At 43.7% G+C, this 27,037-nt stretch overlaps 1 protein-coding gene across 8 annotated transcripts in view; it reads right to left on the bottom strand.

The window, feature by feature from the left end:
* The window catches only part of AUTS2 (activator of transcription and developmental regulator AUTS2), a 1,101,951-nt gene that overhangs the window by 327,620 nt on the left and 747,294 nt on the right, over nucleotides 1-27,037 (bottom strand). The window lies entirely within an intron of this gene.

Here is a 27,037-nt window from a genome sequence, read left to right on the forward strand (position 1 = left end):
GGGTGCTCTGTGGCTCTTCCTGTGACCCGTCTGGCAAGTGCTCAGTCACAGCACAGAGCCCCCCGCACTGCCTGGCAGAGGGGCTGGCCATGGAGGAACCCACCGGCCCCAGGATTGAGGTGAATCAGAATCATTCACTAGGATTCAGAGCAAAACCAATTCTTTAATGGAGACCTACTTTCTGCTGTCAACAGCTATATGTCTCCTGGTGCTTTTCTGGAAGAAAAGAGAGAAACCTCTCGACACCGCAGTGTCTCACTGGGACGTTGAGGGAAGCAGAACATAGTGGGCGAGGCTCACTACCTGTGATGGCGGCCCTTTCCAGGGTGTAGAGGCCCAGAGAACAGAGGGGACATTCCCCATACAAAACCTGTCAAGGACGAGAGGTCAGGGGCACAGATCAACAACATGGGCACAAAGATGTGTTAGGGCCGTGAACGCACATCACGTCCCACACACTGCAAATTCCAATGACTGAGCTGGGTTTGGGGGAACCAGAGAACGATAATTAACTCAAAGCTTTGGGTTTCTCACTAAAAGTAAAGGGGAGAAAAAAAGACCACACAAAAAATTTTTTTTAAAGCCAAGAGTGTTTTGTTATCCAACATTTTATTTTTTACAAAGGGCTGTGTTTTGTTAGAGTAAATGCGCAGCAGATGAATATAGCCTCCGCAGCCCTTGATAAGCACTGCTCAGTCAGACACGTAGTCAACCAAGCCACAGGACTGCCCCTAAAGCAGCTTTCAGTTTAGCTGTCCAGTCACGCACCACTTAGCGACGGGACAGGTTCCCAGAAGTGCATTTGGCGATTTTGGGCTTGTGTGAACACCCTGGAGTGCACTGACACACACCTGGCGGGGACAGCCCACTACACACCTGGGCGGTCGGGCACCACCCCTGGCACCAGGCTGGGACAGCATCACTGTACAAAACAACAGGGGATTGAACCAGGCACAGAGAGAATGACGCAGCCACGAGACGCGGTGAACACGAGGAGTGTGAGCTGCTGCCAGTGTGACACGGCCCTGTTTTTCGGAAAACCGTTTTTTATACGTAGAAAGAGTCCACTCTGAAATGTGATAGAAAGTACAGTAAATGCAAAACCAGCAGCAGTCATTTACTATCATTCTCGAGTATTCTGTACTGTGCACAGTTGTTGGTGTGATGCTTTCACAGACTGCGGCCCAGGAGGTGTGCGTTGGCGTCGCCAAAGCCTGTGTTGTGCGCGACGTCATGACAGCTACGAGGTCACGAGGTGACGCGAGTGTTTTGGTTCCATTACAACCTTGTGGGACCACCGTCATCTATGTGGTCTGCTGGTGACCGAAACGTTGTTACGTGGTGCAGGGCTGTAGAGACAGCGTTAGTTCACAAACACTGAGTGGGGATGTGACATGACCAGGACCACATTCCATTGAGATGACCCTTCCCGTGGGGCGGAGGTGAGACACGCACTGGGGGGAAGACACAGGGCCTGCGGAGACGCACGTGGCAACATCACACCGTCTAACCCAGCATGGAGTGTGGTTTGAGAGACAGACGAGCAGATGGCAGAGCAATCCTGAAGATAGAAGCCCCAGGACTTGTAACACAGGGACGCGGGATGCAAGCGAGGGGGGGCCGCCAAGGGTTTGCGTGTGGCCACCTGGACACGGGGCTCGATGCTGCTAGGAAGGAAAACGGAAATAAATGTCCGATACAGCACCACGGCTGGCTATACCCACAGCCCCTTCTCCCTAACCCGAACCTTTCCTTGTCTTTTTGAAACTGAAAACGCCCGATATTCTCTCTCCCCACTTTCCTTGCAGCTAAGGGTGGCTGGCATAAGACACATTTTTGGCTGAGACTTCAGGAGATGTCTGCAAAGGAGGATTCAGGAGGATTCCACAAAATTTTTCTCTCCTTAGAAAAAGGGAGAGAAGGAGAAAGTCCTTGCCCCTTGCCTTCGGGCACGATTGCATGTGGGTGTGGTGTCCGGATCTGTGGACTGCAGCTAACTTGCAAAAATGAGGCAAAAAGCCGAAGTACAAACACGAGGCGGTGGGGCCACGGGAAGACAAAGCCGGCACCACTGAGCCAACCTAGAGCAGCTGCTCCTGGGCTTGTCTACTTTACTGTTTAAGCCACTGTTACAGTGCTTCCGATGGAAAGTAATGAAAACCCCACCCGAATGGCCATACGACACATTTGGGGACCACTTCCTGGTTCCGGCCTAAGCTTTCTGTCTATAGGCACTTAGGAACTCACATGGCAACCTGACGGACGTTTCTACTTTTTCCTCACTGGCTCCTTAATGCCCTAGGTTATCAGGGTTTTAGTGGCAGTGCTTTGACCAAGTACAACTGCATGGTTTTCAACCAAGCTTCCAACCTCAGACTGTGTGAACTTAACTTTCTTTTGCCTGATGAATGTTTTCTCTGTTATAATAGGTCAAAGGAGCTAAGAAAGAAAATGGGTGACCTGAAGACTCTGGAGGCTGAGAGCAGCAGACGGGTGAGGAACCAACCGCTCGTCTGACTGTGTGTTTCCCACGGCCTTTAATTAAGACTCCCTTGAGGTTCCTAAGTTCCGGGCACATTTTTAAGAGTGACAAAACATGATGCAGGATGGGTGTAGAAGAGAGAAGAGGATTTTGCCAGGCGGGCTCCTCTCCCCAGATGTTCACCGCCTGCCTTGTGATGTAATCGATGGCCGCTGAAGGCTGGCTGGGGCACAGCATCTGTCCACATCCCCAAGGACTGGTGTGCAGGGGGCAAAAGGGGTGGGGAGGTGGGGAAAGAAGGATCACTGTCCACATACCGCCTCCCCCCCATCCTAACAGCAGTGTGTCCCTGGGAATGGTTATTTCTATCAAAGTGTTAAGCTTTCTGCTTTCCAACAGTCCAGTTCTAATTTCAAGGTCCACTTAATTCCACATCAAGTAATTACTGATATACCCAGAAGCACCTTGTCTCCAGAGTTAAGCATATGGTGAAGAACTGAGACCTACTGGTATCCATTATGGAAGCAGCACGGATGCCAAGCCGATTAAAAATGCTCAAGCTCCCCACACAACATGCGGGTGAGTGACAGCTCCTCGACGAGGCCAGTCACAGAGTCTGCCAAAACAGTCTCTGCTGCACAGGGGCCCACATGGTGCGCTGAGAAAACAGTTCCATTTCTGGTATTAAATTCCCATACTGACCCGAGGACTTTGCCGTGAGCTCAGCAGGAGCACACCATCCAATTTACAGCTCTGCTCTCTGGAGCCTCGAGTGCCAGCCCCTGGCAGAGACGAATGATGGTCAACCCCTCCAGCTCATAAATTATGCAAAGGCAATAAATGCACTCAGCAAACAGTGCCTAACGTTTGCCTAGCCTGGCTCCTAACACACTCTGTGAAAAGCCAGAAGCTCGACACATACAAGAGGTCTATTCCACTCAGAAAGGGGGTTTGTTGACAAGCCCAGACAGCAAGCGAGCCCTAGTCCTGAGGAGTGTTTCTGCTTCGCTGGCAGCGGTTTATGGGCCTGCTTTATGAAAAAGGGAGGCTGTTTTATAGAGTCAGTGTGGGCAGAATTCATGGTCTCAGATTCACATTTAATACACTGTACAGCTTTCATACCCGAGGTTCAATACGTGGTGGGTTTTTGGCCAAATGATTCTTGGTCTTGAAAGGTTAAAAGAAGAAGTGTCTGCTCTCCAATCCCTAGACACCCACTCCAATTTATCAGAGTTCACATCCAGCCACATCCCGATTCAGGTTTGTGTTCTGCAAGAGGCTGGGAAATGGAAAAGGCATGTCAAATGCAGAAGCAGGGTCCCTGCTGATTTGACCATTTTAAGCATTTGACATTGGGGTCCTGCATTGGTTTATTAGCAAACAGGTTCACACTAACAACCAGCTTGAGGTGACAGAGTCCTCTCCATGACCATATTTCAAATCCTCTGTGGAAAGCCGAAAACATTGCCTTCCATTTTAAAAGCATCAAACGGACGGGGAACAAGCAGCCCTTATACTCCAGCAAGGGAAGGATTCTCAGCTTCAGACAGACACTACCCAAACCCACCACGGACAAAAGACAGAAACAGGAGGCATGAAATCCAAGGCGTGTGCCTCAAATGCTGAATTAGACAGGGCCTAATTCCTCACCTGAGCACCTGCGACCATTCCCACACGTCACCACCAGCTCCAACATCGCCTTCTCCTCCCTCTAGCTTCATCAAATGGGACATGAACCTTGGGAGGCAACTTCTTCTGTTCCCAGACATGTCCCAGTCCTGAAACTCTTCAACCAACTAAGCAACCCACCCACCAAGTAGTCTTTCCTTTTAAAAACTGATATATATTTACTGACTACATTTTTAAAAGTCACCATAAACCTACCACCCATAGATCAACACTGTTAACACATTTGTGTAATTCTTTTCCAGTCTTCTCTCCATCCTCACACGCACATTTTAAGAAATGAGATCCTACTATCTTGTAACCTGCTTTGTTGTCACATAATATGCCAAATACTTAATTTAATGAGTAAAAATTTCCCTGGTAACATCACTTTTTGTTTTAAAGGCTACACTGCAATCCATTGTTTGAATTGTAAGTAATCTTGTAAAAAAAAAAAAACCCTCTGGTGCTGGATGTTTGGACTGTTTCAATTGAACATCCTGGAAATTTTCCCTTGGACACATTTACCAATATTGCTCTTTCCTAGTATCTTTTCACGGCCCTTCCTTTTCTGCATGTTCTTTAATGTCACTGTCTTCCCAGAGCTGTACTTGCCGTTCTATTGTTTCCATATGATTTCCAGGGGAGTCCTTAAAGATTCCCTTGGTTTCGTCTTCCATTGATATGTTGAGACTAAAAATCCCTGTGCCCACCATTTGCCAGCTCTGTGACTTTGGGAAAGTTATTTAAACTGCGTCTCAGTTTACTTATCTGTAAATGTGGGTGATAGTGGCATCTGCCTCATAAGAAGAAAAGAATAAAATGAGTTAACACATGCGAAGAACTCAGACAATGCACGCACGGGACAGAGTAAGTGCGGACAATAAATGTTACCTATGACCAACATGTTTCTACTTGCTATACCGTCGTCTTCCTCCAGCCCTGCAAACACCTCAGACACAAGTATCCTTCTAAGTCTGGACACAGAATCTTTCGCTTCACCCGAACCTGCCCCTCTCCCTTACTGTCCCCACGGCAGCACCATGCACCACTCAGTTGTCTAAGTGAGGAATCTTGCTGCCATCCTGACTCCACGCTGGAGCACACCTGTGTTCCTTTCTCTCCCCACATCATAGGTTCTACCTTCTTCATGGTCACCTCCCCGCTCATGGCCGCTGCTTTGGTTCACACTTCCATTTTATCATTACAAGAGGCTAATGACTGCTTTCCAGGGCCTATGGTCTCTCTCAAATCCAAGTCCTTACAAAACAGCGTGGATTTCCCAAATTCCATTTGATCCCGACTCTTCCCATGGTCTGTAGGGCAATGAAAACTCTTTGTGTTGTTTCCAACTCCCACACTCCCAGCTTCTAACCACTCCTTCCACACAGCTCTTTGCAGGCTTTCTGTGTAGAAGGGCCATTTGTTTTGTTTAATTTCTAATACATCATGAACAAACCTTTTGTAAAATACAGTAAAAAATAAATCGCTAGAAAAATGAAGAGCAGAGACATATAAAGTATGTGTTGTCATTAGATTTAAGAGGTATGAAATTACTCTATTGAATTGTTATGGAAGTTTCCGAATGCGGACTCTGAACTGCATACTCATCTCATAGCAGACTAGTTATGAACACCTCGCGGACTGGCCTTGGGCCGCAGCCCCATTGTGCATAGCACTAGCCTAAGACATCCCTTGCTCTGGCCACACCCAGGCAGACTGGTTCACACTCTCAGGCCTTCCTATCTTTGCGCTTAATTCCCTCTGCCTGGAATTTAATCGGCCAAGTTTCTACCTAAAAACTTTTAATGTGCCTTTAAAAACACAGCAGCCTCTGTGAATATTCCAATACCCTTACAATACCCTTCTTAGAATTAAGAACTCTTAGAAATCCAATACTCTGATTTTTATAACTAACTGTTATTGTCTCCATCCTTACAAAACGGTATTTTCACTGTTTGTCACAAGTCTCCCTACCAGCGGGTGAGCTCCTCACAGGTGAGGGCAGTGCCTTCTCCTCTTGTGACTTTAAGACATGGTAGGGCTCAAGCAGACGCTTTGTCCTTCCTCGTTAGAATTCTTCACACTGTGGTTGATCCCATGAAGCATAAGCAAACTATGATTTAAAAGAAGAGTAATTCCGAAGAAAGAAGGCACAGGAAGCACAGATTAACTGACTGCTTGATACAATGGGGTGTATGTCTGAACATACCGGGCAGGATTAAAACTGTTAGAGCCTAGAGCTGGGGCCTAGAAGAAAATAGCTTCCATTAAAAGGGCAGGAAAAGGGGTGATTATGACTTTATTGTATCTCCTCAAGATTCTCGTTTCTATGCGGGAATCTCAGTACCTGTGTTTTAAGACTCTGATCCACACTGAAACAAGTCCACGTCTGTGACACCTCTGTACCTCATTCAGAACGAAGAAACAAGATGAAATTCTAGGTACCCCGTGATGAAATGCATTCTTAAGCAGAAAGTGGCAATCATTGAATATATCACGTACAATGACATTGAGGAGGGCACTGCTCTCCATTCTGCTCAATGGACCTTGCTGGAACAGTTATTTCGTATCTCAGATCCATTTATCATTGCCACCAAAGATGTCAGGGCTGAACACCATCACTGAACAAAGTTATTTTATTCTTCTTTCTGCCTAAAGGAAATGAGAGGAAAATGAGGGAGAACCCCAACTTGTAAACCACAGCCTCTAACATCAGGTACAATTTAACTTCGCCAGTGACAAAATAAATCGATTCCCCTTTGGGGCAGGTGGTTTATCTAAGACCGTAAAGACATCCCTCACCTAAAAGCAATTTCGGAAGAAGCCACCTGCAGAAAACATGACATTTATTTTCTTATTTAAAGAAGTGAAGTGGCGGCACGGTGACTAAAAACTTGTCCACCACCATCTTCCCATTTGCCCGATTCCTTGTACATGCAAAACGGGCGGCCATTTTGTGCTACATGCAGCAACTCTGATGTCTGTCTGCTCCCTCCCCACAAAGGCCTCATTTCACATTGTTTACGTTACTATCATCGTGGCTTTGGATTTTAAGGGAAATTTAAAGCTACTGAGGCCCTAGAAATTTAAAAATATACATTTTAATTCTGAAATGGTTTGAGGTATCCTTACTGATTGTAAAATGATGTAATTGGTTCCTCCTCTCCTCTTTCCCAACAGCATCTGATCAAATGAAATCACTCAGAAAAAAATGAAAGCCTAATTAAAAGATTTGTGTGCCCAAACCTGAAGTTCTAAAGCTCACAAATTAATTTCCAACATGTTTTTTTTCTTTTTGTCTCTCTGAAATCCAGGTGTATTTCATAAAATAATCTGTATGCTGTAAATTTCCACTTAGCTCATTAAAGTATTGTTGGGTTTTTGGAAGTAGGGAAAGAAGTGGATATTTCACAAATTTTTGGAGGTCAGCATTTTTTTTTTCCCTTAGAAGAAAGGAAGCCAAGTATAAACACACATCAACCTCAAAGATGAAATTTACTTAAAACACAGAGCCAACAAGACTCAGAGGTTGCCAAAAGGAGAAAAATGAATTTCTTGTCCAAAGGTGAACATGACAGTGTGGGCCCGGTGATTTGTAAAAGTTCTCTTTGAAGCTTAAGCACCAATCCTTTGCCTTTCTGTCACTGATTTACTGATTCTAAGTCATCGATAGCATTAATCCGTAACTGCCTAGGGACCTACTACAAATGACTTTGAAGATGGTGTGAAGCAAGAGTGTATTATGAGAGCACAGTGTTATTAGCACAGAGACCTACTCCCCCGTGTTCTCTGTGACCCCCACGAATGCTGTAATTTTCCCTTTCCGGATCAGAGCTGCTTGTTCCTTTGGGTGGGGCTGGAGCCCCCTAGGTTTGCTTCAACGAAAGCCTGGTTCTTTTCAGAGTCCTGTGTGAACTAATAAAACCCAAATTTGTTGATGAGTAAAAAGGAAAAGTATGTTATGGGTTAAAATAATACAAGAGTCTATTTTTTCCACTGTGTTGTGATCCATAGAAATCACCCTGAGTCTTTTCCTTTCTTCTCTGCCTGGGAAGCCAATTGCTTTGATTGCAGTGATATGAGCTAGCTAAAATGACTTGCCCTTGCTTGTGAGGCAAATGGAACATGCTAATAGAACTTATCGCATTACCCGATGCAAAAGTGCCATAGCTCATTACTTTAAGATAAAAGGATATCATTGCAGACGGCAAGCAGAATTGACTTTCTGAGGCCCGACTTGATGATGATTTAATCAACTGCTCTCTTTCACTTCTCATCTCTGCGCCTGTCGGTTTCACAGGTGCCGTTAAATGAGACACTCAGAAAGTGAGCGGAGGGAAAGAAATTGCTGTCATTACTTTTCAAGAAAGGAGGTATGCAAATTTTCGACAGAAAGATTGCGTTCATAATGGGCCTGGTAAAATACAAGGATCATGCTTGACAGGTGAGGGCAAGCCATTTATATGTCCTTAAAGCGGAGCAACCGTCCTCGTTTAGAAATGTGCTCGGTAAGAGAAACTACAAATGAGAGGCCTGGCGGGGTGGGGAAAGATTGGGGTGGGGGGGGCAAGGCGCACACCCTTGGGCCAAGCTGTCCAAATTCCCAGAGAGAGGGAGGGTGCTTCAAGTCTTAAGGAACCGGAAGCCAAATGAACAGATAACAAAGCCTGGGAGGTGTAGTCTGAATGCAAATGGCAACAGGCTCTTGAAAAGCCATCTTATTCTCCTTCATATGTAACTGTGCAGCTCGTTTGCCTGGGTTCAAATCCTGCCTCTACTGATATAAGGTGTAGGACCTCTGGCAAGTAACTTAACCTCTCCGTGCCTCAGTTTCATTATCTATCAAATGGGGCTATTGACAGTATTTACCTCCCAGCGTTGTTGAGAATATTCACTGAGTTAATAAACATATAACAAAATACACAATAAATGTATAAAATTAACATAAAAAGGTATAGAACAGTGCCCGACACATAGAAAGCACTCAATAGATTTTAGAAATCATTCATTCTTTCTTTTTTGAACAAAGACTGAGTATCATTTCTTTTAAGAGTATGTGTGCCAGGCGCTGGAAATCTTACTGGCTGTAGTTTAGACAGAGTACACGTCCTCATTGATGTCACATATATAAGTCGTGCTCCCCTAGCAGGTGCTGAGTTCCTCGAGAGAGAGCAGTCTGGTCATCCCTGGAATCATTACAGGGCTCAGTGCAGTCTTAGGGACCCTAAAAGATGCCCAGTAATGATTTGATGGTTTATGGATCCCTCCTCCCTCTCTCCTTACCGATCTCCCTCTTCCTCCTCCTCATTCCACATTTCCCACACTGCATGTGAAGCTCAAGCCCTCAGAGGGATCTCCTCTTGGAGCAGGAAATGTCTGTCGTTAGTTGGGACCCTCAGGCTTACAGCATGCCCTGCCTCGCCAGGGAGGAAACATGCAGCCAGCGAGAACAGACAGGCTGGCCCGAATCACCTTCAGGAAGGCAGAATGAATATGAATAGATTAAATGATCAGGATGGGATGAACAGAGGTGTTTTTTCATCCACTTCACCTTCAATAGGTAATTGTTCTATTTTCTCCAACACTCACAGTAAAAGCATCTTTCTTAAAGTGCCTGTAACTCTGAGTTCTTTTTCCCCAGGTAATGAAGCCGCTGCACACCATTCTTCCTTCCAGCTCCCAAGGTGGTGAGGCAATGAGAGCAGCTCCTGCTTTCCATGCTAAGTGGCGCCAACATGATTCAATTCCCTGCCACAGGGACAACGGCCACCGCAGCAAAGGGAGAAAGAGTAGAACCCAGACAGCCGAGCAGCTCTGAGCTGTCTATGTTGGAAAAGCCTGGTTTCCGTGTGCATTGCACTGCATTATGGCTCTTTCAGGGCAGGAATTCTCCATAGGAACTATCTCAGAGCGCCTTTTCCCCCATAAATGCCAGCCAACAGCTATCCATCACTTACAAAGAATGTCCTGACACAGCCCTGGGAGAGAAGCGTTACAACCCCTTCATTACCCAGAAGTGAAGGCTTCCGAATGGCAGAGGCAGTCTTTGAGCCCAGGTCTGTCCTCCCAACTTCATGCTCCCAGCAAGTATATACCACCTCACACTCTCTCATGAATTAGCCAAAGAAACTACTCGGAAAATATTTTGTTGATTGATTGCTTCGCGAAGGTTATAGGAGAGCCAAACTGAACCTGAAGAGGTGGCAGTGAATGCCGCCTTCAGCCACACTCCTTTCTCCCTCAAGCGGAGGCCCTAGCACAGTACCTGGCTCTGGGCAGCCCTTACGGCTGTGGTTGACTGAGGTTCAAATTCTCACCCCTCCCGGGAGCAGCCATGCATCTTGGGGAAGGCACTTAACACCTTGAAGCCTTCCTTTTTTCTCATCTGTGAATGGGGATGACACATGCTCCACGGGATTTTTGTGAGAATTAAATGAGTTCAAGCATGTGAGAGCAGCCAGAAAGAAATACTCATAATTTTACTTCTTCCAAGTCTTTCATGAAAGAGATGTTATATCACACGTAGAAATGAGGTAACTTAAGTTACTTAGGTATGGGTGTCACTTTTTTGTGTTATTTTATTGCCAGAGGGGAAATCATATTGTGCAAGGACTGCTGCTTGGGAGGTGTTTGAAGCCCTGATACGGTGCTCTACAAAAACAGAAACAACAGCCCAAACAAACAACACACTATTATTCCGTCTCAAAGAAGAAAACAACAGGAATAGGTCTGCTTTTATTTCACTGATAAAATACCACTAAGACAAGAAACTTTAGAATTCAATTTTCTAAGCATTCTTTAGATTCTTGATGAAAATTTTGTGTGTGTATGCATATAATTTGGATTTATTCTTCAGTCAAATAGTAGTCAGTAAGCTGTGTACAGTAAAATGCATAGATACAACATTTGGAGTCTGAACTTGTAGGTGCAATAATGACATGGGCTTGGCTTAAGATGTTCACTCAAGTTCAAATTGGCAAAATAAACAAACGCACAGGCAGAATGGATATCAAAAACATCAAGTGACTTCTGGGACGAGTAGGAAGCTAGCCATTTTGAAGTTTGTCCAGTCAGATTCTGACCAATCAGAATGAGGAGATACAAGGATACAATCAGATTCTGACCAATCAGAATGAGGAGATACGAGGATAGCCCTGTACGCAGAATTTATTGATACGCAAGGCCTATTTAGGGATTGATCTAACAAAAATGAACCAACAGATAATCTTGGGAAGAGGAAAAATTTCCTCAAGCATTCACGTTGGTAACTGCAAAAATGGGGATAAGTCGAGAGAATATACCTAAAGTGCCTGACACTCAGGAAGCACTCAACCATCCAGCCGAATACTTCTATCCTCTGGGACACATGGCAGCGCCCATTCCTTCTTCCACAATAGGAAAGCCTTCTCTGGCCTCTCTGGCCATCTGTCAGCTGGTGGTTTCCAGCATCTTCAACACTGTGGTCATGTCCCCCAATATATCCCGGAGTTAGCGCTTCCTAACCTGCTCTTCCTAAACCTGACACTAAGTAGACGCTCAATAAACATTTGGGAAAAATGATTCAAAAATTACATTAGTGACATCTCTGAGGGAAGGTGTCATGGAAAGTATTGCGATCAGGAACTGCAGTGGTTGACGGAATGGATGCGAAGGTGCTGGAAACTGGCAGATGTGTGACCGCACCTATGAGAACTGTATCGAAACGAGTCTGAGGTGAAAGTAAATCCTAAACAAATAGCACCATGCACTTGAACAATTCTTATCTTAAGGCCACTCTTTTAAGAAAATCAGGAAAATCGAAATCCTAAAATATTTCACTTTATTAGATTGGTGCAAAAGTAATTGCGGTTTAAAAGGTTAAAAATAATTGCAAACTGCAACTACTTTTGCACCAAGCTAATACACTTGACTCACTTTCAGGCGACGAAAGCAACTGGAATTGAGTGGGAAAAGGGAAAATGGTGCTCTTGCTTTGCTGAAGCATAATGGCCACTTTCTCAACTTTCCACCGACCAGCTTTTTTGTTTTGTTTTTAAAATGCAGGATGGTGAAAAGCAGAGCTGAAGGAACAGAACTATGGCTCGAGACAAACTGATTTACAAATGTTAGAAGGTGGTTCCAAAGATATTTCAGACTGATTCTTTTTCCTTCTCTCTTTATTAGGTCGTACTTACTTTTCCCCTCTTAGAATTCATCATATTCATAACTGGGATTTTAAACTAAATTGTACCTAACAACAGTCTTTGTTTTAGGATGGCTTGAAAACCTAGTCTTCTACATCATAAACAAGGAAGGGTAGGATTACTATAAATTGTCTGCGAGAAAAATACAAATTGCCAAGATAAAAACACCCACTGGTCTGCCAGTCTCAAGTTTCCTCTTTTGACATACTGTATGCAGTAACTTGGTATCCACAATCTCTTATTAGAAAATGAATGTGCTATTTTTCTGAATGCTGCAATTACAATAATTGAATTTAAAATGGGGATTGAGTTTCTCTATTTGGAGAAAAAGAATAATTGTGTATTTCTGATTAAAATCAAGGGGACTGAACTGAGGTTGTACAAATTCCAGCTTCAGTCTCCCTGAGTGACTCCTCGTCAGGCCCGAGGAAGGTAACAGGCACACACAGAGAAACGGACCAGCACCCCGCAGCAGGCACTTCTTTGGCCTCCTTTGCTTTGCGTCCTGGCCTTCAGTCACAATGGCCCTGTGACAGAGGCAGTCAGCACACCATGGCATTGTGACATTTCCAATGGCAGCTGTGCTGGAGTTCCCCACTGTGTCAAAAATTAAGAGTTAAAATGCAAGGAAAACAAACACTGCTTTGTGTCGAAAATGCCTGTCCCCTTTTAGACCGCCAACAGTTTGGAACAGTTTGTATTTCTCCATTCTAGAACCTCCCCTCTGGATGGGAGAAATGTAATGGCAGAAGGGGAGAGGGGTGGTAAGAAAAGGACTAATGCTATTTTCTGAAGGGCTCAATTTGTTTGTTTGTCTTTAACAACAACAACAAAAAATTGTATGACAAGCCACCATTCCAATTTCAGATGAGAGAAAGGAAAGGGATGGAGGAAGTTATCTTGCCTTCTTTTGGTCTCTTTATTTTATGTTTAATGGTACCATTCCGTTTTCTGAAACCCCCATTTATCCAAACGTGAACGTGCATTTTGGTTTCACAAGTCCTTCCAAATATTCCTTAAAATAGGGCTTCCTAAGAAAAGAGAAAAATTTTCCAGCAAAAGGTGAGCCATGGATTGTCTCTTTGTACTGCATACTATTTACTGTTTTAGTGGCTTCACTGAGGTATGAATGACATGATAAACTGCTCAGGTTGAAAATGCACTATTTTACCCATTTCCACATGTGTGTCCGCCCAGACAGCCATCACCGGTCACGACAGTGAACATACCCCTCGCCCGGGTTTCCTGTGCTTCCTTAATCCCTGGCTCCTCTCCCTGCCCATATCACCTGTGGCCCTCCCCCAAACACTGATCTGGTTTCTGTCACTAGAGATTAGTTTGTGCATTTCCTCGAGTTTTATATAAATGGAATCATGCAGGGTGCACTCTTTCTGTCTGGTTTCATCATTCACCGCTTACTATTCGGACGCCTAATTAACAGGGAACCCCCTGGTTCTAAAGCGGAAAGCAGCCCTCAGAGGCTGCCCAAGCCAGGGTTTGCTGTCCTCTCCCAGGAACAGGACCGATGACTTGGCCTTACCTTATTCTCCAGCTTTATTATGTACTTCAGTAATCACTAAACACTTCTATGGCAGAAAGTTTATTTTACCCTATAAATCCAAGGAGGAGAGGATGATATTAAGACACCAGTATGGATGGGCTCTGCTGCTCTGTGACGCTCTGAAAACGCGAGCAACAGATTTAAATCTACGAAGGTTACAGAGCAGTCACAGCTCCTGGCTGGATGGCAGGGGCCGTAAAAGACTCAGGCAAGATCTACAGCCACGCACTGTGAACCCATGGGACTCTCAGAGCAAAACCCAAACGGAACAGGCAGGCTGGTCGGGGAAGAGTTATACTCAGTGGCTTCAGTGGAATGTAAAGAGCGCTTCTCAAAAATCCAAAATATTTCATAACAAATGAAACATAGGGGACGCATACTGAAGGCTGACTGTGTAGGAAGCCGCGCTCTGGTTTGGGAAGAAGCCTACGAGACAGTTGCCTGGCAGTCCCAGGAGGCTCTTAATTCCCTCCCTGGCAGCTCCTGGCCCCAGAGCTCCGGGTGATGATCAGGGGGCATCTCTTCTCTAGCCAGCCCTTGGAGACCCATCCTTCCTTCCCAAAGCCAAGAGGTCAATTCATGGGAGAGGAGATGTAAACGGCTAATAAGCACATGAAAAATATGTTCAACTTCACTATCAAAGAAATGCAGATTAAAAGGAGATATATGTCTTTCTCACCTGTCAAATAAGGAAAAAAATGTCAATGCTGACACATAATGTTGGCAGGTTGTGGTGAGGCAGACAATCACCCACTTCTGCAGGAATGTCACTTTTCTAGCTGGAAAATAATTCTGCAGTGTGCATCAAGAGCCTTAAAAATTTTCTTTCTATTTAGCTCAACTCTTCTCTTTTGGAGAGAGAGATGTACATCCCCAAAAAACAGCAAAATGTCTAGAAGAATTTGTTTGCAAATTTCATCACGTAGTTAGGGAACAACCCAATACAGTTGGCCTATATTCCCTTTTTCACCTTGCACACCTCCTCACCCTCTCCCCACCCACACTGTGTAGGGTTAGTTTTCTAGTTTTATAACGTGGGAGAGAGGACTGAAGGCATTAAGCAACTTGCTGAGTGAAGCATCTGTAAGAAGCGGCTCCAGATGTGGGAACCAGGTAGTTCTAAATTTCTAGACGAATCCAGCAGACAGGCTTGAACTTCAATGTCCCTACAAACTGGACAACAGATCGATGTGCCAATGTGGGGCTCACCCACAAAAATCGTGTTCCTAAGACATTTTTGTAAATGAGAAAATGATCACGGACATAGGGAAATTAAAATAAACATCCTCAAGTGATCTTGAGTGAGTTACATATCCTCTTTCAGGTTCATTTTCTTTACTTCATCAATAAAATAGGGATAATGCATCCTCTCTCAAGGTAGAGGTAAGGAAATAATCCATGAAAAATGCTTCTTTTATTGTTACTACTACAATTAAGGAAAAGCAAGATGCATTTAATTATATATACAATATTACATTGAAATTGCTACGTTCACACAGAAAGAAAGACTGGAAAAAGATGTGCCAAACGTTAACAGTGCCTATGCCTGAGTGATAAAAAGTTGAAATTATTTTCATTTTCATATTTATATTTTTGGCAATTTTTTGTCTCTTTAATGATTTTTTTTTATTTTTTAGTTAGAGGTAAAAAGAATCCACACATCCACACACTGACATCTAAACTGTCACCCGTGTGATGGGTCCCTGAGGTCCTAGGGATGCTGGTCTCCAGAGGTCACTGGATGGCTGAGAATAACCTCATTGTTTTCCACAGCCAAGGGTCGCTCTGCTCAGAGCCGTCCCCTGGGTAAGAACTCCAGTGCAGCAGGTCTAGGCGAGGACTTGCTCTCCAGCTCATGATGTGTGTTTGGACGTGGGCTCGTAACCGCATTGCCTGGGTTTTGTCTCGTAGTGGTTTCCTCTTCTCACCCACAAAATGGGAATGGTAACATGGAGCTCTCAGGCCTGTGTGACGATCGGAAGAGCACAGGAACGCACCGAAGGCACTGACCATAGCGCTAGCCTGCAGGACCTGCCCGGGGCATGGGCGTCATCGTCATCATCATCAAAGCCTCACTGCTGTGGTTTAGCCTGTCCCTTTTGTCCTGCGGCGTGATGCTGTGAAGGTCAGCCGCCCAGCGTGGGTGGCAGATCCCAGTCCACACAAGCATCGCCTGCAATTCTCCTTACAATCCCAGCCCAGAAGGCCAAATGACCTTCAGCCTCCAAGGAGCCTACTTCCTTCACAGATGGTACATTGGAAGGAGAAGGCCTCGTCCGACAGCGGCAGCGATAGCTGGGTGTTCTTACTAGTAGGTAAGAGAGCACGAGCACAGGCACCTGGGCCTCGAAACATCACAGCTTGTCTGACGTGCGCTTCAACATTGGAGAGCAGCAGATGGTTGTGAGAAGAGGCCCCGGGCTCAAAGGTTTCCACAGGATCGATGGAATAGGAGAGGAAACCTTCAACCTGCCGCACCGCCCCAGGCTGGAAAACGTGTCCTTCCCAGTTCAGAGAAAACAGGCAGAAGGCAGCTCACGCCTGTGTCCCTTCTGCAGAGACAGCTATTTCCAAAGCTTCTGAACCACACTCCACTGTGCCTTGGAAAAGGAACATGTAAGTAACGGTTTGCAAGCTGCCAAGAGCGTGGGTTTCACAGCGCACATTGCGAAGCTCACGCCTGTCACCATAAGACGACAAGTGTTCTCTCCACGTCTCTCTCTTCTCTTCTAGATCTTAAAGGGTTACGCCTGGAAATTGCCTTGCTGTGCTTCTGGGACAGTATGAAGGATGACTGCCATTGCCACGGTCAGCTATGACAGCGCCAATTTGATGTGCTGCCATCAAGGGCCTTCTAAGAGCTGAGCGCCCTGATGGTTTTGTGATGCGAATAGTCACATTGCAAAATGGTTTTCCTCTCCCGCTGCCTCTGCCTCCATCTGCTGCTGGGCTAAAGGCACAGCCGGCTGCCTGCCTGTCACAGCATGTATTAAAATTAGCTGGGGAGGAGGCACTCAGTTGTGCTAATTACATTTTAATCATTGGAAATGTGTTGGCAAATCAAGCCTTGATTGCCATCTCGGAGTCTGTCTCCTCCAGCAGAGTGAAGGGGCTGTCTGCATTAGGCAGGGCCTGCTGGGCCTTCTCCTTTCACAGAAGATAGACTGGGGGCCCTGCTGGCCCACCACTGAGACCGCTTTGGCACATTATTAAAAAGCCACAAGGCTTGTTTCAAATCATCCCTGTGTGAGACCCGCTCATTCTCACTTCCCTGGGCATTCCAGCAACTTGGTACTTTTAACTATAGCTTTAGAGGGCTGCTGTACCTTGCAGGCTCCAAGTGTGTGGGTGAGAGAGAGGTGGGGGTGGGGAGACAGGGGCTCAGGGGGCTGCCACGATGTCTTCTTGGCACCTCAAGAAGGGGCCTGCTGACATAAGGCACTGTCCCTGGAGACGAGACCGGGACCGCAGCAGGCGCTGTGTCGGCAGAGCTCTCAGAGCAGCTGGGACGAGGTTGCAGGAGAGAGAATGTCTTCTGTGGGCCCCTGTGGGTTGTTGGATGGGATTAAGGCCGTGGCGGTTCCCCGGAGTGAGGGAGCTAGTCAATTAGGTCTCTGTTCCGAGAGGCAAGGAAATCCGAAGACAGTCTCTTTTCAAGCAAACCATGTCTGCTTCTGCTGCCAGTTTCCATGAGCCAACAGAAAGGAGAAAGCAGCTAGCTTGGGCAAGACGTCTTCAAAAGAGCCCAGCTGGAGCCAGCTGCTTGCTCATGTTCACCAAAATGGGTCAAGTATGCAATCACACATTAGAGACGCTCACTGTTGGGGACTTCCTGTTTCCTGGAGGCCAGGTTGTCACATACAGGACAAAGAAAGGAAGTCCAAACAATATAAAATATAAAACAAATTTACTTCCACAGTGTGACAGGTTGTTATGATATGGAAGGAGCTGGGTATCAGGTGAGAATCTACACAGGCAGGGTGGAAATGACAAATCTTTTAAGTACGCACAGGTTCCTTTCTAAAAGTCTGCTCCTGTATCATAAATTATCATTGGATTACTGTAGCTGAGAGAAAAACGCCTAAGAAAGAAATGAGAAAAACGTCTACAAAAGTCTAAGATACTGCTGTGTCTAAGGGAAAGAAGGTGGCACCTCCATGACAGCACATGCTAAAAACCTACACTAACATATGAAGGACCAATCTGGGGAAAGCTTCATGGACCCACTCTAACCATAGAACCATTCTTGAGCAAAAATGGTGCCTGTAACCCACATGGAGGGTTTGAAGGGAAAAAGGGATTTCAAAACCAAGCTTCAGGGGTCTGCAAACAGCAGGGATGAACGCATCCGACAGGGCTATATGAGGATGGCGGCACTCAGTGCTGGATTGGTTTATGCGCACATACATGTTTGTGCGTGTTGTGGCATGTGCCTCCATGCAAAAGTTCCAAGAGCCTTGAGAGTGGTGTGGTCCATCCCACACAAAGCTACAGGGTTGAATCACTTTCTCTGTAACTTTGACACAGCCATTGTATGGACACCTCTCCACGCAAAGCAGAAGAAAGAGAGTGGCAAAGAGACGACCTTGGGGTTGCTGTGACCTTAGTACAATCCACCAAGTGGGGACCTCCTTGGGGAGCAACTTTGCTAGGCAAACATTGTAGATGAGCAGACCATAAGCAACAGATAAACCAAAGCATTTTTTTTTTTTTTTTTTGTCAGCAGGAGCAAAGTTATCTAAAATGATGTAAGTCAGCTTTTCCCACTTCAGGCAATGACTTCCGATGGTCTAGTTTACAATATCACGGGAAAAAGCAGACCTTAGTCCACTAGGATCACCGCCACACATTCAAATGTTGCTTCACACTCTGCAATGCACTTGCACACATATTACATAACCCCACGCTCAAGACCATGCTGTAGGCAAGCATAGTTTTACAGTTGAGATGACCAAACATTCAGAAACGGGGCATGACCTGGTAAGGCTCCACAGCTAGTAGTGGCAGAACCAGGACCAGAGTCCACACTGCGCTCCCGTTTCATCTCTGTAACAAAGGCATCATCAGGCAATAAGCCAAAGAGACATAAGAGGCCAGAGGAAAGGCTACGAGGAGGTCTGAGCTGGCGCTCTTTGAGGACTGGGAGGTCGGATGAGCACACTTCTCACTAAGAAGTTGACACTTCTCTCTAAGTGTGTGCATGAGTTCCCTGAGGAAAAACCTTGACTCTAAGGTAATTTGCAGCTATAACAATAATGACAACACAATCCAAACAGTAAGCTCTTTGCTCCCAAAGTGAAAAAGCCCACCACTCTGGACCCACAGCATCAGGGTACTAGGTAGCACCCGTTACAGGTTCTAAAGAAATCAGAGAGGCCAGAAAGCTGGTGAACTAAACTAAGGACTAACCATAACAAGTGCTTTGAGCCCTGTGGCTTTTCCTGAGTGTCTACTGGGGCTAAGCTATACTTCTTTCCTCCTAAACGCATTGAGTTTAAGCCTGACATAGAAATGTGACTTGAGGAAATGACAGGCCTTTTCAGTGTGTATCAGGAAACACATTTCACTGCCTTCCTTCCATATTCTCTCTTTCCTGGGTAGTGAGCGGAGTTCTCTCACTCTCTCTTTCACCTCTGAGATTCTCATAATTGTCTCCCCCACTACTAAACCTCCCTCCTGACATTACATGCTGGAGGCCTGTCAGATGAATGCAGGCTTAATATGTCTGATACCCAGTTTGTGATCAAGCTACAAATACCTTTTGCCTTCCACTTTTCAGGGACACAGAGTTGACTGAATATACACTCTTAAAATGCTCATGTGAAAATTCCAATTCTGTCAGGCCCGCTGTTGATTATCCCTCACTGGAAGACGTCACCAACTGTATGTTCATCTCTAGTTGGTAGAACACAGTCTACCAACTATATGTTTGTTGGTGCTTTGATTAAAATGTCTCTCCTCATTCAGTCCTTGTAAAAGCATAAGACATAATTCACAGCCTCTGGACCCGTTGCTAAACAATGGGTCAGTGAACTTAGCCCAGAGCGACTAGCATAGAGAGCACCTACAGGTTTTCAGCCTTCGTTACCTTACCTTTCCCAGAGGCTCCCAAAAGCTATCTTATTTAAGCTTTACTGTAACCCTACAAGGTAAATAGTATTATTCATTTACTAGCAAACATGGAAAAATTTAGAAAGGTTACTTAGCAACTTTGGATTCAAACACAGGAGACTATGGCGGAAGACTCCATGTTTTTTTCACTCAAAAAACTCTGTATAAGAAAATGTTTTACAAAAATTGTACACTATGAACATTATACTAACAAATTAAATAACTAACAATACACTAACACTAACACAATACACTATACACAATACATAATACACTAACTATAACACAATACACTAATAGTACACTAACAAATTAGATAACTTAGAGAAAAATGGATAAGTTCATAGAAACCTAAAACTGCCCAATGCTGAATCATGAAGTAATAGAAAAATCTGAACATACCAATGATGAGTAAGAATATAGAATCAGTAACCAAAAATCTCCCAATAAATGAAAGCTCGGGACAATATGGTTTCACTGGTGAATGCTACCAAACATTTAAAGAAGAATTAATATCAAATATTCTCAAATATTCTACCAACAATTAAAGAGGAGGGCACATTCCAAATTCACTTTATGAGGCCAGCATTACCCTGATCCAAAGCCTAACATGGGCACTAGTAGAAAAGAAAATCACAGGCCAATATCTTTGATGAACATATGTGACAAAATCCTCAATGAAATACTAGCAAACCAAAGTCAACAGGACATTAAAGGGATCACACATCATGACCAAGTGGACTTACCCTGGAATGCAGGGGTGGTTCAATATGAGCAAATCAATAAATTTGATACTCCACATTAACAGAATGAAAGAAAAATCATTTGATATTCTCAATAGATGCAGAAAAAGAATTCGATAAAATTCAATATCCTTTCATGATAGAAACTCAACAAATTATGTATAAAAGGAATGTACCTCAAGATAATAAAGGTCATATGACAATTCACAGCTGACATCATACTCAGTGGTGACAAGTTTACAAAACCTTTGCTCTAAGATCAGGAATGAGACAAAAATGCCCACTCGCAGCACTTCTATTCAACTTAGTACTAGAAGTCCTAGTTAGAGCAACCAGGCAAGAAAAAGAAATAAAAGACATCCAAACTGAAAAGGAAGAAGTAAAATGATCTGTTTGTAGATAACATGATCTTATATATAAAAAACCCTAAGGACTCCACTAAAAAGAACTGTTAGAACTCATAAATGAATTCAGTTCAATTGCAGAATAAAAGGATGATAGAAAAATAAGTTGTGTTTCTATAGACTAACAATGAACTATCTAAAAAAGAGAAATTAAGAAAGCAATCTCATTTACAATAACATCAAGACCAATAAAATATTTAGGAATAAATTTAACCAAGAAGGTGAAAGACTGCACACTGTAAACTCTAAGACATTGATGAAAGAAATTGAAGAAGAAACAAATAAATGGAAAGATATCCCATGTTCTTGAATTGGAAGAAATTAACTTGTGAAAATGTCCACACTACCTAAAGTGATCTACAGATTCAATACAATCCCTACCAAAATTCCAATGGCATTTTTCACTGAAATAGAACAAATAATTGGAAATTTGTATGGAACTACAAAATACCCTGAATAGCCAAAGCCATTTTAAGAAAGAAGAACAAAGCCTGTGGTATCACGTTTCCTGATTTCAAACTATATTACAAAATTACAGTAATCGAAACAATATGGTGCTGGCATAAAAACAGACTTCCGTGGAACAGAACAGAAAGCCTGGAAATAAACGCTCACATATACGATCAACTTTTGACTGTAATTTTTGATAAGGATGCCAAGAATACACATGGGGAAAGGATAGTCACTTCAATAAATGGTGTTGGGAAAACTGAATATCCACATGCCAAATAATGAAGCTGGATACCTTTTACCACTCACAAAAATTAATTTGAATCGAAGATTTAAATATAATATCTGAAACAGTAGAACTCTTAGAAGAAAACATACATAAAAGGCCTGATACTGGCCTCAGCAATAATTTCTAAAATAAGATATCAAGCACACAGGCAACAAAAGCTAAAATAAACAAGTGGGACGCCATCAAACTTAAGAACTTCTGCACAGCAAAGAAAATACTAAATTAAAAACGCAACCTACAGAATGGAGAAAATATCTGCAAACCATATATTTGATAAGGGAATAATATCTAAAATGTATAAAGAACTCACACAACTCAATAGCAAAAACAAAAAAGCAAAATTAAATAAATAAAAATAAAAAATGGGAAAAGGACCTGAACAGACATTTTTCCAACAATGGCATACAGATGGCCAACATATACACGAAACAGTGCTCAACATCACGAATCACCAGGGAACTGAAAACCAAAAACCACAATGAGATATTATACATCACAGCTGTTAGAATGGCTATTATCAAAAAGACAAGTGATGACAACTGTTGGTGAGGATGTGGAGAAAAGGGAACCCTTGTGCACTGTTGGTGGGAATGTGAACTGGTGCAGCCACTATGGAAAACAGTATGGAGGTTCCAAAAAGAATGACAAGTAGAACTAATTTATGATGTAGCCATCCCACTCCTGGTTATATGAAGGAAAAAAAATCGGTATCTCAAAGAGATAATCAAGACGTGAAAACAACCCAAATGTCCTTGGACAGATGAATGAATAAAGAAAATGTGATTATGTATATGTGTAAGTATATGTGTATGTGTGTGTCTGTCTATCTATCTATCTATCTATCTATCTATCTATCTATCTATCTATCTATCTATCATCTATTATTCCACCTTAAAAAAGAATGAAATCCTGCCACTTGAGACAACTTGGATAAACTTGAAAGGCATTATTCTAAGTGAAATAAAGTTAGACAGAGAAAGATAAGTACTGTATGGTTATCACTGACATGTGGAATACAAAAGAAAAAAAGCCCCCAAAGCCCATTTATAGAAACAGAGGCTAGGACAGTGGTGGTTGGGAGTTGGGGTGAGGTGGAAACGGGGAAGATGTCGGTCAGAGAACACACACGTTCAGCTGTAGGAGAAGAAGCCCCGAGTCTAACCAGCAGCAGCACCGACAGGGAATGCTAAGGTATTCTACTCTTGCAAGCTGCAGAGGGTAGGTCGTCAGCACCCTCACCACACGTACAGTTAACTGTGGGAGGGGATGATGTGTTAATTATCTTCATCTTGGTAATCATTCCACCACGTCTATGCATATCTAATCATCACGTTGTACACCTTACCTGCATACAATTATATCTGTCAATTACTCCTGAAAGTTGAAAAATAATTATTTTAAAAGGAAGGAATTGTATACAGGTGACACTAAAGAGGAATGAGGGAGAGTCATGGAGAAGATAGAAAATACTGTAGGTTTATATCCAAGACACTCGCCGTTACATCATCTCTCAGGATTATCCCCCAAAGCATATTACGTTTTGTGCAGTACACCCAGGTTCTTGCAGAAATGGAGAGTGGGAAACACTGACAACCCTTTGCTGTCTTTCTGACTCCCTATACTCATTTTCATATAGCTGCTGGTTCCCCAAGACTTTTCCCAAAGTCTCTACACAGGCTGGCTCGCCCCAGAACCACCCCTGGCTCTTGTCTGTCTGTTTGTCTGTCTGTTTGTCTATCTATCTATCATCTATCTATCATCTATCTCTTTGCTTCCGCAATCATTTACCAAGGACATCCTCAGTTTTAGGATAGAGAAATGACTAAGACAGACGTGCTACCTGCCTAGAGTAACTTATATTCTATATTGTTGAGATAGTTTCAGATACCTGGAACAGTCACAGTTGCCGAAGTAGCCACGGCTGTTTGAACATGAGCAAAGATGTGATCTTCACTGCTGCTGGGACCAGCTCTGGGATAGGACCCGTTGGCCTTGTCAGTTATGAAGGCCAAGGAGCCTACAGGTGAGCTTCTCCTGAGCTCCCCGTCACTGGCAGCGGTGCCAGAGGGGGCAGGGGTACAGCTTGGACAGAAGTTAAGTTAGTTTTAATAATTTACACAAAAGCTGTACCTAAGTGGTAATCAAGATGCAAAGAAAACATTTGGTGAGCTGTCAGCATGACTTCAAACTCCACTATTTAACAGCATGAAAATACTAAGAGGCTCCCTTCATAACAGCCCCATCTTTAAGGAGTCATGCCTGCCAAAGCTGGTCAGGCTAACCAGCCTCATTACTCCGACAAGCATTATTCTGTTGGATGCACCAGAGATTCCTGGTCCACAAAGACCTCTGAAAAGGATCTGCTTATTAACCAAAGGGTTTGAGACCTACAGTTAAGTTGTCCTCATGTGATTAACACAGGCATCCTTTGCTTTGCTGAACTGGAATTCTCTGGAAGCTAAAAATAAGAACACAAGACTTTAACAACTTCTACCATTATTTATTCCTAGACACTCTGGTATTGTAAACCAGGGGACAGTTTGCAGAAGATCCAAACTGTCTTCTTGGATATAAACATCAAAGGAAAGAGACTAATCTCCTTACTCAATAACTCTTATTCCCCAACACCACCTATTCAAGCCTCAGGGTAGGGCCTGCCATGTTTTATGTAGTTGTCTGTGAGCACATAGTAGGTCCCCAATAACTATTTCCTGGCCGAGCACTGATGTCAACAACCATTGATATTAGGAAAATACTTCTGACCCTAGTTCTAGTTAGTTGTTGTATTATTTCTGGTATGCATTTTACAGATAGACTACGTTATACCGAACATTCTCTTATTAGTAGGATATCTTTTTCAATGCGTCCAGGCCAGTTTTCACATTCTGGTAGTACAGGACTTGGTAAGTGATGTAAGTTTATCCATGCTTTGCCCTTTTACTACATGCATGGATATTACCTTTCTGCCATTTTCTAGTTGCTTGTTTCAGACTGAAAACCCACATTTGGTAGTAACCCCACCGTGGAACATTTTCATTACTTTTCTCAAGACTTGCTCTGTTAGGATTTTCCTGAAGTTTGATGGTAAGTTGTGCACGTGAGCACTAGAAATGATGAAGTTTGGCCTGATACTTCAAATTTTGAGAAGCTGTGGGTATATATTCCCCATTTTCTTTTGCAGGTACACATTTCCCTTCTTCTTTGTTTTTAAACAGAACCCCACCTTTTCAGGGTAGTGATATGTTTAATTAAAAAATCATTGATTTCCTGTGGATTCGCCCCTGTAAAGGTAGGTGACCATCTGATACGGTTCTGGCTAATGATGATACAATTAGAAACATCTGACGGAACGTCCCTTCCTGAGTAAAAAGGCAATGCCTCCTAAGAGAGAGCCTTTTGTTCTTTCCCAGATCCAGGAAGTGAGGTCTGCGGTTACAATGGCCACCCTATGACTATGAAGCAGCAACACAAAGGCTGCATTCTACCTGGGGCCAGCAGTAGAGCAGAAACATGGAAGCACTTAGGTCCCGGGGCATCACTGAGTGGCGGCCCAGCCCCAGGAGAAAAACCAACCACTGCACTGTTACCTTCATCCAAAAGCAATCCCAACTGAAAACCCGAGGATGAGTAAGAAAAAATTAAAATATACGCAAAACCCAACTGTAAGATTCCCTGAAAGGTACTTGTAAGTGTAAAGGGCATGAGGTAAAACATTCACCCACATCCCAGCCAAGAGGAAATAATTGCTTCATACTGTGTCTAACTTCCTGAAGTGGATTTAACCTACAATGCATTTCACTTTCCCCACTGTGGACACTGGAAGAGTGCATGAGTCAGAGAGAAGAACCCTGAGTTGCTTACAGTGGAGATTGATTTCCCAGTTGGATCAGCTTTTGAATTTCCTTTAAGATTAAATGGATGATTTATGAAAAGTGTACTGAATAGAAGGTCTGCCAAACCTTCTATAGGTCTGCTAAATCCTTCTTCCTAATCACCAGGACATACCAGTCAGTATTTTCATTAGTATAATGCGTGAAAAATAACACATGTCCTGGCTTTAGAAATCTTAATATTTTATCAGCTCCAAATCAGAGGCTAAGGCTATTCTGATTTAACAGCTTTAGATTTAAGTTGTGTTTTTCCAAAATTAGTCTTTACACTCCCATTAAGTGCTGAGCAATGAGATCTTCTCCCAATCAACAACACCTTATATGCCTAGTGGAAGAGATTGTGGGAATGCACACCTGTACACACGTACAAGCCCATATGCGCATACACCATAGGATAAATCTCGGGAATTTCCGTATATCTAACCGTCCACAAACTGACCAATCCTTCTCTAAACCGATAATCTATATTACTATCCATGGCCCCCATTGTACTGACCAGGTGTCAGTCATTTTCATACTTATGAGTTACTGTACATATATAAAAATACATGTGTACCCAGTGATAACAGACAAGTACATGTATCAAGTACACAGAACACTCCTGACTTGTATGTGTGTACCAACATGCTTACGTACACTGAGTGATCAATCTTCCTCTAGACTGATAACACGGGTGCACATACAGAGTGACATACAGTTATACACAGGGATACGTCTTTGCTCTTTTTCAGAAGTGACAGTCTGCATGTACACACACACCCACGGTAAATGCAGACTGCAGACATTTTCTTTGGTACCTTTGCCACAATCCAAAGCAGTACCATAAGGTGGTTAGAACATTAGCCAAGCTGAAGCCTTCAGGGCTGTGCACACCATCGTTTTCAAATCTGTTCTTTCATGTGATGTGCCAGTTGAAATTACTTCTACAACACGGTCAGAAGCGACATGGATGGATTTATAATGCCTCGCATTGCTACAGGCATACTTTTGAGAGTCATGTAGAAATAGGAGATAATTCTCTTTAGGTTGCAGGGATTGCAAATCCTGGGCTTGCCGTGAAGTTTTTGAGGGCATGTTTGTAAAGAGGAAGGCTGCAGAGCAGGAAGCACGCCTGGTGTAACCAGCGCAGTGTGCAAAGGACGCTCACAGTGAGATGTGTGCAAGAGCTTCCTATCGCAACAGTACATGGATCCTAACTAGCTTCTCTCCCTGATCCCCGGGTGGAATAGTACCTGACTATTTCCACTCATTACCTA

The sequence above is a fragment of the Rhinolophus hipposideros genome (assembly GCF_964194185.1).
Source record: "Rhinolophus hipposideros genome assembly, chromosome: 7".
Lineage (NCBI taxonomy): Eukaryota > Metazoa > Chordata > Mammalia > Chiroptera > Rhinolophidae > Rhinolophus > Rhinolophus hipposideros.